Here is a 12,747-nt window from a genome sequence, read left to right as displayed (position 1 = left end):
TCCCCCTTTCATCCACCTCACACGTACGCTGCCCCCCACTGAATATTTTTGATAATTTAAAAGGTAAGATTAACAGGAGGGGGAAACAGAGTAGGAATAGGTTAAATTTTTAGAAAAGGAATCATTTTTTCTTCTTGTAGAGTAAATGGCTTTTAATAGCAAGGCGGTAAGATGCATGTTTAATGTCCACCAAGTAGAGACAAAGAGAACATTACATGACGACTGGGAACAAACATTCAGAAATGGAAGGATTATAAAAACCAAACAGTGACCTCCTGTGATGCAAATGCTATATTATGTTCACATCAAGAGACAACCATCAAGTTAACATGCTTTAAGAGCTGTCCAGAAAGCACACTGAACTGACCAGGGAAAGACAGGATTGTCAACAGAAGCAAATTACATTGGGGAGGGGGAATTATAACCCTCAAACCAAAACTGACTAACCTTATAAAACCCAGCAGCTGGTTTCAAGCTCTACTGAGGTGTAGTCCTCTTTGTTAGACAGAGCATTAAATTCATAGTGCAGTATGCTCCAGGGACCCTGTAAAAACTAGAGGTCAATCCAACTCAAAACCCAGAGCACAAACTCCCTGAAATTTTAAAGAGGGTGTCCACTTCAATTCTAAATCCATTGTTGTGATGGTAAGACCATTTTTAATCTAAGATCATTACTAACAGCATTTTGCACTTAAATCTAACCATCCTGCCTGTACCCCTGGGTTTCACCACGCACCACTCGGGTGAGCAAAGAAAGTATGAGACCCACTTATAAAGGAAATGGATTGAAGCACAGAGAGGTTAGATTGCTCTGCAAAGGCAGAATACTAGCCCAGAAACAGGATCCCAGATGCACAGCAGATCCTGCCAGCTCACTGGCAGACTCCCACTTGTCTGCTCTAGCCATGAGTTTACACTGCCTCCAGATCCATGTGGCCACAGAGTCACCGCTCAGTTGAATGCAATGTTCAAGCAGTTAATCTGTATTCGAGACATAAGAGTGAACCTGCAAGGACATCAAGTAGGAAAAGGTCTTCAATAGTTTGCAGCATAATCAGGAACAGCACCCGTCTTCGAATACATTACCTCTGTTGAGCAAGCAGCTGTATATTTCCTACTGCCTGATGGAGCAGAAAAGAAAACCCTGGAGAATGATTGTGGACATACATTGCTTAGATCCAAAGAAACACTGGCACTTTTAAACAAATATTCTAATACGTGCTGTTTACTCTCCAGTGTATTTTCAAGCTCTCTGAAGAAGCATGCACTGGTATCTCCCTACCAATTCTGCACTCTTTACCTTGCAAAAGAGGAAGAGATTTTGCCATCTTTGATGTAGACTAGATCTCAGTATAGGTCTAGCCTTAACAGTTATATTTGGGCTCACAGTGACTGGTGATGTCCATGCTGCTCTGGGGACCGGTTAGCTTGGACAATGAATACGTATGGCAAATGGGCTGATGGGGTGGTGACAGCAATGTGCAACGCATAGGGAGTCAGGATGCTTGAGATTCACATGCATGACTCCATGGATAAAAATCCCCCGTGTATTATAGCAATAAGATATTCCTAATGCAATGTCATTAGCACTGCCCTCCTCCTGTTCTCACCCAAATAATGGATAACAAAGAACAGAATAACATGCAGATGAAAGTGAATATGCCTGTTTTATCTGCAAGCTGAGCAATCGGATATAAAATTAGCCAGACACAGTGACAGAAACCCCTTGCTGCTTTTGAGAGGAGCAGCACATTTTAATGATGGAAAACACATTATTAAATAATAACTAATATTGTGCCTTTTGCCGAGTAACTTGTCATGCCTTATAAGCTTTAAACAGACTCATTTTCATCAGTAAATTAATTACGGTCACTTTACAAGTTGTAAACTGAGGCACAGAAGGATTAGTACCAACTTTCTCAAAGGTGGCTTCTGGTTTTCAGGGCTTGATTTATGATATGATGATCTTGACTTTGAACGATGCTGAGAATTTATAACTCTCAGTAGTCTTGCTTTGGCAATCAGCGTCTCAAGTTGGACACCTAAAATCCCAAATCAATAGCTACATTTGAAAACTCAAGACTTGAAGGTCACACAGTGAAGCTGCGAGAAAAACTCAAGACCAACGTCCCTCTTCCCAGCTTTAAGCAATAAACGACTCCATGCTCCTAAAATAATGTTATTGAAATCCTTGGTAAGACCACTAAACCTGAACACAAAATGGATAAGAGAAGAAGAAAAATTAATACGCTTAAGTAACAAATGACAACAACAAATAAAACAATAGGCAATTTGTTACACATACTACAGACTCTGTAAAAAGAATTACATCCATTATTCCTTATTATTGCTTCGGGAAAGAAATGCACACTGAAGGCAGAAAATGAAGTTAGCAATGATTTTTCACTCAAGAACCCTTCTCTGGGGATGAGTTATAAAGGAAAAAATGTAGCCCAGAAAAAGAGAGTTGGAAAGTGAGGATTATATAACTTTATATATTTATTGAGAGACTCGCAGATAAATATCATTATGTTGGAAGACATCAGATGGAAATGTTACACATAGTGTTGAAAGGGTTTTCCTTCCTCTTCCCCTCCCTCCTCATAGCATGTAACAGTATTCAGGATTTCAAGTAATGCCGTACTATTGTTAGTTTTGTAATGCAGGTTTTTTCAAGAGAGGCTGTGGTGAGCAACAAGAACGTCTAATCTCTGTTTTAATCCTAATACATTCTTGGAGTAGCGAGGGTACTTTAGAAAAAGCAACTGATATTGTGGTGACTGCATGTGTGACATTTTCTGATCACATCATGTACACAGGATAAAAAAAAAAAGTAGAGTGTACTTACTCTGTGTCGTTGATGTCTCCTCCAAGAAACTGAACTGCGAAGCAATGCAACAGCAACTACTAAACTGGTACAAGGCAAATACAAGATGCAAACATATCCTGTATCTGTTCAAGGTTAAGATAATAAAAGAATGTGTACAATGCATAAACACCAGACAATGAGGAAGTGCATTAGGTATATGCGGACTTTTCGAAGTGTGAGTGGGACGGAAGAGGAATAGGAAAAGGCTGCACAGTACAAGTGATATGTTTTATAAATAGTCCAGAAATGTCACAAAATAAGAAGGTGAGAGAAGCAATAATGCAGAGGGTGGAGCAAGACATTAAATCAGAAGTAAAACAAAGTTAAGGGATGCATTTAAACAACAAGGACCACATGGCATGGCCAGCTGGAAATGGAAAAAGGTAAATTTCGGAAAGGTCAGTGGAAATAAGAAAAAGAAATAAGAACACAAGGTAGGTAATGCTGCACATATGACAGAGTAACTAAGCAGAAGGACGAGTCAGAAGCTAGTTAGGAGCTTCTGAAAATTATAAGGGGATACACCTATTTACTGCCAGCTTTTTATTGGGCAGGGAAATGCTTTGAGGGGTCGTGTTCATTGTCTTAGAAACCCCGTCGCCAAACCAAGACCAGGACTCACCACAATGGTCAGAATGTATATTCTGCACAAAACGAATAGAGATAATAAGGGACACATTTTGCAGAGGTATCAACAGGAAGCAGAACATGTTTCCTCTGACTTCTAAGTGCTTTACAAAAGTGATGAAAGGCTATTCATGTCTTAGTGCATCTACTGGCATAGAAAAACCTACAACTTTAAAGTCTTCATCATGCTGTCTCGCACAGGCTTACACCATTGACGCATGTACATAACAAGTCGGGGATAGGCCAAAAAATTGAAAGCTCTCCCTTTTCCTTTCCATTTTATAACATACCTCTTGGTAAATTTTGGTTTTAGCCTTTTGTCCAAAGGATTCCAGGAGCGCAACATCAGCTCAGTGCAATGCCGTGGTGTCAAGGGCGGGCATAAGCCCAAGTTCAACGTAGGACGACAGCATGCCGATGTCTTGGCGGAACGGTGCTGCCGAAGCAGAGGAAAAGCAAGCAGAGCTACCTCGAGAGGCTCCACGCGTGGTGACTCTAGCCTCATCTCCTTCCTCCCCTGCCATTTGAGATTAAGGTCCTAATTACTCTATTTGAGTCAATTCAATGAGACTATTCAAATACTTCAGGCCATGCCCTGAATTTTACTACATGGAGGTCTGCAGCATGAAGGCTCTCAGGACTTTCTTACATAGATTTTGGTCACATCTGGCTCTCTCACAGATATGGTTGGGGGAAAGGCAGTTTTCACTCAATATCAACACCCAGCATTCAATTAGTGATCCAATGCATTTAAAAAAAAAGAAAAAAAAGAGAGACCTCACTGATACTCTGTCAAACTGGAATCAAACAAACAGGCAGGAGAAGAAAATCATAATATATACTGAGGAGCAAGATACATCAATTATAATAGTTTATATTATTTTATATTATTAAATTAAGCATTAAAATATACCTATTACTTTATATTAAAGGATTTGATGATGGAAAAACAACATTATCCTTCTGGCTCATACTAATACTCTAGCTAATTCCCTTAAGTAGATTAATAAGAATTATGGACTCTACTGAGAAAACAAAGCACTAACAGGTGGTGTATACATTTATTTACATAGGGATACAAACGAAACTCCATTGCACCAGAGATAAAAAATGGAAAGGGGACTTATTTAAACAAGAATGAACATGCCAGAGGAAAATTAGTAATTAGAGTGAAATAAGGATTAGAAATTTTACTTTCCTTCTTGGCAATATTTAGTTGCTCACTGACCCTTGGAAAGTATTTTCAGATACATTAATTCCCCTAGAAAGCAGTTGCTGCTATCTGAGGGATGTGGATGAGTTTATCATGAAACAGGAGTTGTTATCTTTCAAAAGATCAAATTCAATAGGGCCTGCATCAGCTCTTTTCCACTCTGAACATGGTTCATCACCCTGAAATGTGTATTCAACTGGACTGCTTGCTCCTTATAAAACAAAAGGAGATTCTACCGATTGTAGTAATTAAATTGAATAAAGCAATTAAAACCAAACAAATACAGAGTTTGTTTGTTTTTTTACTGATCAAAAAGGGAAAACGAGGACATTTCCAATTTCACCCTCCTCCCCCAAAAAGCTGTCAAAAATGTGTAAAATTAACACCATCTCAACAGAACTGAAACACACGGTCACTTAGAGGCCAGTATATTTTAACCATCACTATTTGATGATGGCCTATATTCTGAGGCCATCTGTATTTCTAGAGCCTCTGCAATTCCTGCAGTTTCCAACAGGCTGAAAAAAGTTCAAGAGATCAGACTCCAAAAATAACTGAAGAAATTGAAAAATTAGTTCCTTATTTATGAATGTATAAATATCTCTAGGGGTTGATTATCTACAGTAACTCATTTCCTAGAAAACAACATTCCATTACCACTATGTTGAAATAATTTAGTATCTAAAGCAGTATATAAAACGATTACTAAAACTAAGTCGAAATATTAGCAATTTAATAAATTACTGTGCACAGCAGAAAATTGAGTGCATTTAAAAAGGCTACCAGAGAGACTCTTTAACAATCTGGGCCATGTGACCATATCTGATGAAGTCTTTCAACAGAGACTTGCAGATTTACTGGTTAGCCTCTGCTTCATTATTAAAACGGGGGTCTCTGATAGTGAAACTTTGTACCATCTCAAAAGCAGCCATTTGTACACAGCTCATGGTTCCTTGTGGACAGAAATGGTACTAAAAAATAAAAAAATTTAATAAGGCTGAACTTTGTAAAAATAAATCTGGATTGAGACTTTCATCATATTGTTGAGTATGCTCCAAAAGGCAGCAATGCTCTTCTTGTCTGGCTGAATAGGTTTTTAAAGTGGTGTTGTATATTTTTTCTAAGCTAACTTAATTAGAGTTCATTTTGCTACCCTCCCCCCGCCCCCAAGCACCCACAGAAGCTCTGTGTGGTTCTCATCACCAGAGCATGCAACCACCACTGTATGACCCATCAATCATAGAACAAGACTATGAGATTTGCTTGCTATGTAGAGACATGCCCTAATGCAAGAAGGTAAATATGCTTTTTTTTCCTCCAAAAGGGCAATTCCCTGGAAGTCTGAAGTAATATGCCATAGTTTGATGTGAAGGGCATTTTCTGCTCCCAGCTGAGACTGTAATAAAAGTGTCAATCACTTGACTGGCACTTTTAACAGTACACGAGAAAGGATGCTTCTCCCCCCCACCATGAAATTGTATTGAAATATTTGATTTTACAGTGATGAGCTGCTAAATACTGTTGTGCGGGGCGGGGGGGAGGGGGTGTCCTTGCCAATTCTGAGGCATCCTGTAAGCACAAACATCTGACCATGTTAGCAAAATGTTTAATGTTCTGGAGTCCTAATAAATTTGTATCTAATTTCCATACACTATTTAGCAGGAGCTATCATTTAGGAGTTCACTCATCACTTAACACAGTAACAAATATGAATCATTCATTCATTGTTTCTTTATAGTAGCTAATACTTATGTCAAAAAGAGGTTTTTTGTTGTTGTTTTTTTTAAATAAACTGTTCATTTCTTTCCACTTTTGAGTGTGCATTATAGTACTCTACAGGAAAAAAATAAAACTCAAGTGTTGGCACAGCTGAAGGTACCATGTTAGAAATCTGCCTCCTATGTTACCAAAAACTCATTAAGATTCAGTCTCTGGCCTCCTACAAACACTCAGTTTCTCCTGGAAGAGCAGTGATTCTCCTGGAGAAACCACGAGTGTTCAGATGTTCAGGATTTTCTCCCAGAGTAAAAATTCCCACTCCAGGAAAAAAAAATTAACTAGGAACAACCAGGGTTAAAACACTCCTAGGATCCGTACATGCTGCGGTTTCTCTCAGAAGAGAACACAGTCCTCCAGCACCATCCTCACTCAACCTAGGGAGACAGTGTGGAGCTTGCTGGGTTCTGCTCCCTGTTGGAGCAGTAGAGCATGTCCCCATCACAATCCCCACATCCTGATCCAGGGAAAAGCAGGCTAACCATGGGCAGTCTGGGTCAGCCAATCAGACCTGCCCTGTGAACAGCTGCCTTCTGTCACCAGGCAGAAGCAAAAGAACCTGCAGAGCAAGCCGAGATGTATGCACAGAAGTCGCCCCTGGCTGCACAGTGTCAGCCCTGCAAGTTCTCTACTCTTTAGGACCTCCACATTAGAAAGTATGTATACACAGTGCTGAATAAGTTTTTTTCTACCAGAAGAACAAGCCTAGGAGAATTCTCCCAGATTATTTGACTGTGTGTATAAAGCCTCTCAAGAGACAAAACTACAGCTCATCTACAATCAGGACCTCTTTTGCAAGCTTAGATCCCAGAATTAAGGTACAGCTACAATTCCCTTATCACCACCCAGTCAGAAAGAAAGGCAAGAGACAAATCTACAGCCTGATCTTTTATTATCATACCCCAAAAGTACAAGAACAAACACTTATTCCAATGCCCAACTAGCTACCTCACAAAATAATACAGCATAATATACACTGTCACCAGCTGGAGGTGGGCAAGTGGGTGTTTAGAAGGTGACTCACAGACTGGCAGCAGGTTTCTTGAGTGTGTGGAGTTTCCCTAGACATACAAAAAACTAGAACTCTTGGTTCCAAAATGATACCTTTTATTAGACCAACTGGAAAATGGCAAGAAAACTGTCCTTTTCTGCAAGCTTTTGGGATCAAAGTCCCTCTGTCAGGCTCTTGGAAAAGTGTAGATGGTACAAGATGGTAAAAAGTCCCCATGGGTAGGAAATAAACTTCATTTTTGCACAGAGGGAGCTGGAGATGGAAGTCTGTCCCTCTGGGAGTTTCCCTATTCTTCTCTCTGGCCCATATCCTATCTTTATAGTTGGGTTATTCTAATAATTGTTCTGTGATGAATTTTATTCAAATGTCTGTTTCACTGAAACCTCTGTAGCTGAACTGAACCAGTTCTCTTCTGGGTTTGGAAGGTGTCAATTAGTTTGAATTTATGTTCTTGTGAAGGTTACTTCTAGAAGGGAGGATTTCTTGTCTCCTTCCCTTCACCATTGTGGAATGCTGCTTGACACTATCCCGTTTCCCTTCCAGCTTATTTATATCTTCATTGACAAGGCCGCTTTGTTTCTATAACTTTATCTAAGAAATTTAAGATAAATATCTATCACAAAACTGTATTCAATATGTTTGGTTACACTAATCATTAATAGAATTGAAACATTCATTAATATAATTGAAACATACCGTTAATATATTGTAGCTTTCGCTTATTTAATTTAAGGTTTGCCTTTTATAATGCCTTCTTTCTGGCCTTGTGTGCTGTTTAATCTGCATGTGTTAATTGCTTCCTTTCCTTTGGTGACCAAGCTTGTGGTCACATCTACAGAGGTTCATTTTGAGGTTACTCAGAAACAGGCCTTGGGGGCCTCCTGCTTTAGCCACACTTTGTAGCTTGCCAGAGGCCCGTTGAAAAGTATTGGTACTAGCAACATAGGGTTATACATTTTCACCTAACCATACTCAGTCAACAAAAATACATTACACATGATTCAATTCTCATCAAAAGATGAAACATAAGTTATTGCAGCCCGTTACTTCTAACTACTACTAGTGGTTTTCTAAAAGCAATTACTTGCACCTACCCTGGCCCAATACTAGTGGCATGGACCAACAGATGTGACTTTACTTTCTCTTGCTACTGCTTATAGCTAAAATGCAAACTTAAGCACATACTGTTATAATTTAGGTTTATGCTAGGTGCAGAGTCTGCAATTGTCGCCATGGTTTTCCAGTCATTGACTGTTTCTGAGGCCTACACCTAGGGAAATAGGATTAACTGCTGATACTCCCTTCTGGAGCTGAATGCTCACTCCCAAAGGCGTAGCTTTTACTTAGAAGTACAGTGTAGTGAAGAAAATGATTCTATGATTCTAAAACAGCATCAAGGGACTTGAATATTACATTTGCTTAGCTCATATCAACTTAGCTGCCTACCTACATTCAGCCTGGATTCTTCCTTGCCTACTAGAGGCATCTTTCTGCTCAGAAAGGAGATTTAACATTAAGCTAGTTTCCAAAGGGAGTGAGGGATTGCAAAAGCTCAAGGTAGCCACAGCTATGCTGCAGACACTTTGCACCACACAGGGAACTCAGCACAAGTGAAATACCTGCAAACTGGATCCAGGTTCCAGTTTAGCTGTACCAATGCAGGAGTACAAGGTAGGTGACTGAGCATCAGGGCTTGCATCCTAATACAGCTGCACAAGCAGGAGGAGTTAAGACCAGGCAATCTCAAGCTCTAATCCTGCCTGTAAAAGCCTACTCCTACAGAAAGGCAGAACTGAAGTCAATAAAGCTGCCTACACACACATGGAACTAGTTGCTGGATTTGATCCTTATGACTTGGATTTTTCAAAAGGAGTGTAAAGGACTCAAGCACCCAACTGCCATTAAACTCCAATAACATCTGGGTACAATTCTGATCATGGTAAGTGTCCCTGGCCCCTCCTCTCACTATCCCCGGAAGCCCCACCCATGGGGCTCGACACAGGAAGAAACACTAAAATAAAGAAAGAAATACAAAACAATCGCTTGCCTGCAGGACGAGTGACACCAGAAGATCAAAGAGAAAAGCCCGCGCGGTTTACAAGCCGTGCCTTTATTCAAGTAAGGTTGGTGGGTGACGTCACAAGGACGCGCCAGCTGACAGGGATAAAAACGGCCGCTGGCAGTAGGGAGGGGAGAGCCAGTGAGGAGACGGAGGCTCTCTGTGCCAGCAACAGGCAGAACCAGCACGAACCAGGAATGCCTGAACCATGGGCGGCTGTGGAAGCAGCGAGAGCTCCTCACATTGGGGGTGCTGAGATCAAGCTCCAGGAGGGGTGGAACACTGGGGGTGACTTCCTCCTAGTGCCGGGAAGGAGGTCTGTTGGGGGAGACGCCAAGTGGCAGCGTAACCAGGATGAACTCAAAGAAGAGGCTGAAAGCAACCTCAGGGAAGCAAGGGGGTTCCCGCTCAACTGCTCCCAGGTACCTGGTAATGGAGCTGGGCTAGGGGCGGAGAGGAGAGAGGGACCCCACAGGAACAGTGTTGGGGGGTTATGCCAAGTGCAGGCACAAGGGCTGGGAAAGCCGACTGGTAGGACACTGGACAGGAAGACCCTTTTTGGGTTCCTTTTTTGTTTCTTTTCTTCATTTTATTTCTTTACCCCTGCTTGACAGGGGCACCCTTGTCACAAGAAGAGAGCTGACCAGCTCAAGGGGATCTCAGGCCTAGAGCCCAGGCCAGCTAATTATCCTTCTCCAAGGAGGAAGGGGGATACAATAGGGCACAAGGAACATCTACACTGGAGAGGCAGCTGTATCAAGATCTGGTGCCCCACCAGAGGTTGGCGTAAAGCTGGGGGTGTAGGGGAGGTGGAGCCCCATGAACACCTCGCAAGTGGAGTGGTCATCCCTGAGGGGAAATTCAAGGCCGAGCCCCACACTGATGGAACACTCAAAGACATGGCAGGAGAGTTTGGAGAAGGCCAGAGGGATAACCGAAGCCCACCCTGGGGAACCCACGAAGCCAGAGAGTGTACACCCTCTACTATCACGGCCAAAGCAGCACGCGAGTGGGAGTTTGAAGCCAGGTGGGCACAGTAACAAAGATGTGAGTTAAGAGTAATTCCACTGATGACGGGGGGTGAAATACTGTCCCCACTGAACTCAAGTGTCAAAGCTCCCATTGACATCAGTCAAGGTCACACTTCACTTAATAGATTTACACTGGAATAAAGCCAGTGAGTAGAAATTATTTTGGGATATCAAGAAATGACTGTTTTGTCACTGATGAAATACAAACTGTTTGAATTTTTTGAACCCCAAGGTTTCTTATTCTGATTAGCACAGGCAAATAACATGCATCTTTGTGTCCTTTTGGGTTTACTATCTGGGGTTAAATTCTCTGCTAACATGGATTTTCAGTCCTCTTCAATAGATATTTGTTTTGCCTTTCTTTGAAGAAAGAAAAGACAAGACAAGGAGCAACAAGCAATGATGGTGCGAAATTAAGAATGGCAGCAGAACAGAGCATTGGAATGAATACAGAAGCTACTTTATTCATACAAAGTACCAGATCAGAAATAATGGTCTCAGATGGACACTTTGTGAACATTCGGCTAGTAGCGGTGTTTGTAAACCATTGAATAAGTTTGTCAGCTTTCTAAGTCATTTTCAGAGAGCAGTGTACTTCTCCATCTATTTGGCTGCATTTTTGAATGACACCCAAATATGCTGTTTTTGAAATGAATGCTCTTTTTATCACCAGTACTGCTTGAATTCAGTTATCTGACATAAGCCATTCAGTAGTGGGATGCTAAAAGTATCTCTAAACCTTCCTACTCTTCAACATGGAGGTTCCACTAAAGCAGGCAGATGTTTAACTCTTAGGTAAAACAGTGAACTAAATCAAATACAGACCCAGCATAGTGGGGTGCATGCCTAAATGGGCTACATCAACAATAATAAGTATAAAGGCAGAAGTGCAAGAGACCAAGCAAGCATGATAACAGATAGAGAAAAAAAAATCTTGTCACGTAAGAGCCAGCCCCTGTTGACATTGACTTCAGTAAGACGGCAATTTCACCCAAATAATGAAGCTGGACCTTGGAAAATGATGGCTATTGGCATCCCAATCAAGCCTTTATCCTTCACTTGGCAGAACTATGTTTTTTAATGGTGATTTTATTCCTCCCTGACATTTTAAACATGGTCTGCGGGAAATGACGTTCAGTGAGGCACTAATAAATAAAGCCCGGACACATTCAATAGGGAAAAAAAATCCAGTGCAATATGCTAATAGTCAAGATTTGGTTTGTTCCCAGTGCACATGTACATCTTCTTCCACAAAACCATACTGAGCCTAGAGTTTAGTAAAGGCTATTTACATACAAATCACCTTGTAAATCAGAAGTAAAATGGCATGGTTGCTATGAACAACACAGCTACACATTTACTCATGACAGGCAAACAGTTTAGGTTGTCCTTATTAATGACTTTTCTGCAAACCAGATAATACAAGTGTTTTCTTTCTCCTCCCCTTTCTATGATGCATCAAAATCAAGCAGTAATAGTTTGTATGCATCTGTGTATAAACACATACCGCCCCCACCCCCATCAGAGTAGATAAAAAATAGGATTGATCAAGGGGAATTTAACAATGACACAAGTATAGAAATGTGCACCTCAAGGATGTGCAAATTGCTCATGTTATACCTTATTTAACAGGTTTTCAAAGTAAAATGTGTTATGCTGGCCACTTGATTTGGCCTCAAGTCACTTGTTTCATACTCAGATCCTCAGCTGCATTTGCTTCTGGGACAGAAGAGAGAAAACTATTTAAGAGCACGCATATCATTGTTCTGTATTAACCAACCTGTTTTTCTCCTCGTTTGTTCTATTTGAATGCTCTTCTCACCTTAACATTTGCTCTGGCCCCCTACTAGTCCACAGCTACACTGTACACCATGCCAGACATTTCAATGTTATTCTAACATCGATCACATCTACACAGAGGTGGTTGTGCTGCTCTGAAACACAAAATCATCCCACAACAAACTGCAGTTCCTGGTTACAAATTCAGCCTTGCAAGATTAGTCAATAAAGGCAGCACACAGAAACAGGCAGCTATGCCGGTTCAGGGTACCCAGCACTTCCCAGAAGACCCATATTTTCAGCTGCTTATAACTTTCCCAAAACACAAGTCATTCATAATGGAATTTTCTGTAATTTTTATTATTTCAGTAATAATCATAC

Source organism: Gavialis gangeticus, unplaced genomic scaffold (assembly GCF_001723915.1).
Source record: "Gavialis gangeticus isolate Ggan-Ray unplaced genomic scaffold, GavGan_comp1, whole genome shotgun sequence".
NCBI lineage: Eukaryota > Metazoa > Chordata > Crocodylia > Gavialidae > Gavialis > Gavialis gangeticus.
The sequence above is the reverse complement of the archived record's forward strand: the minus strand, read 5'-3'. Positions refer to the sequence as shown.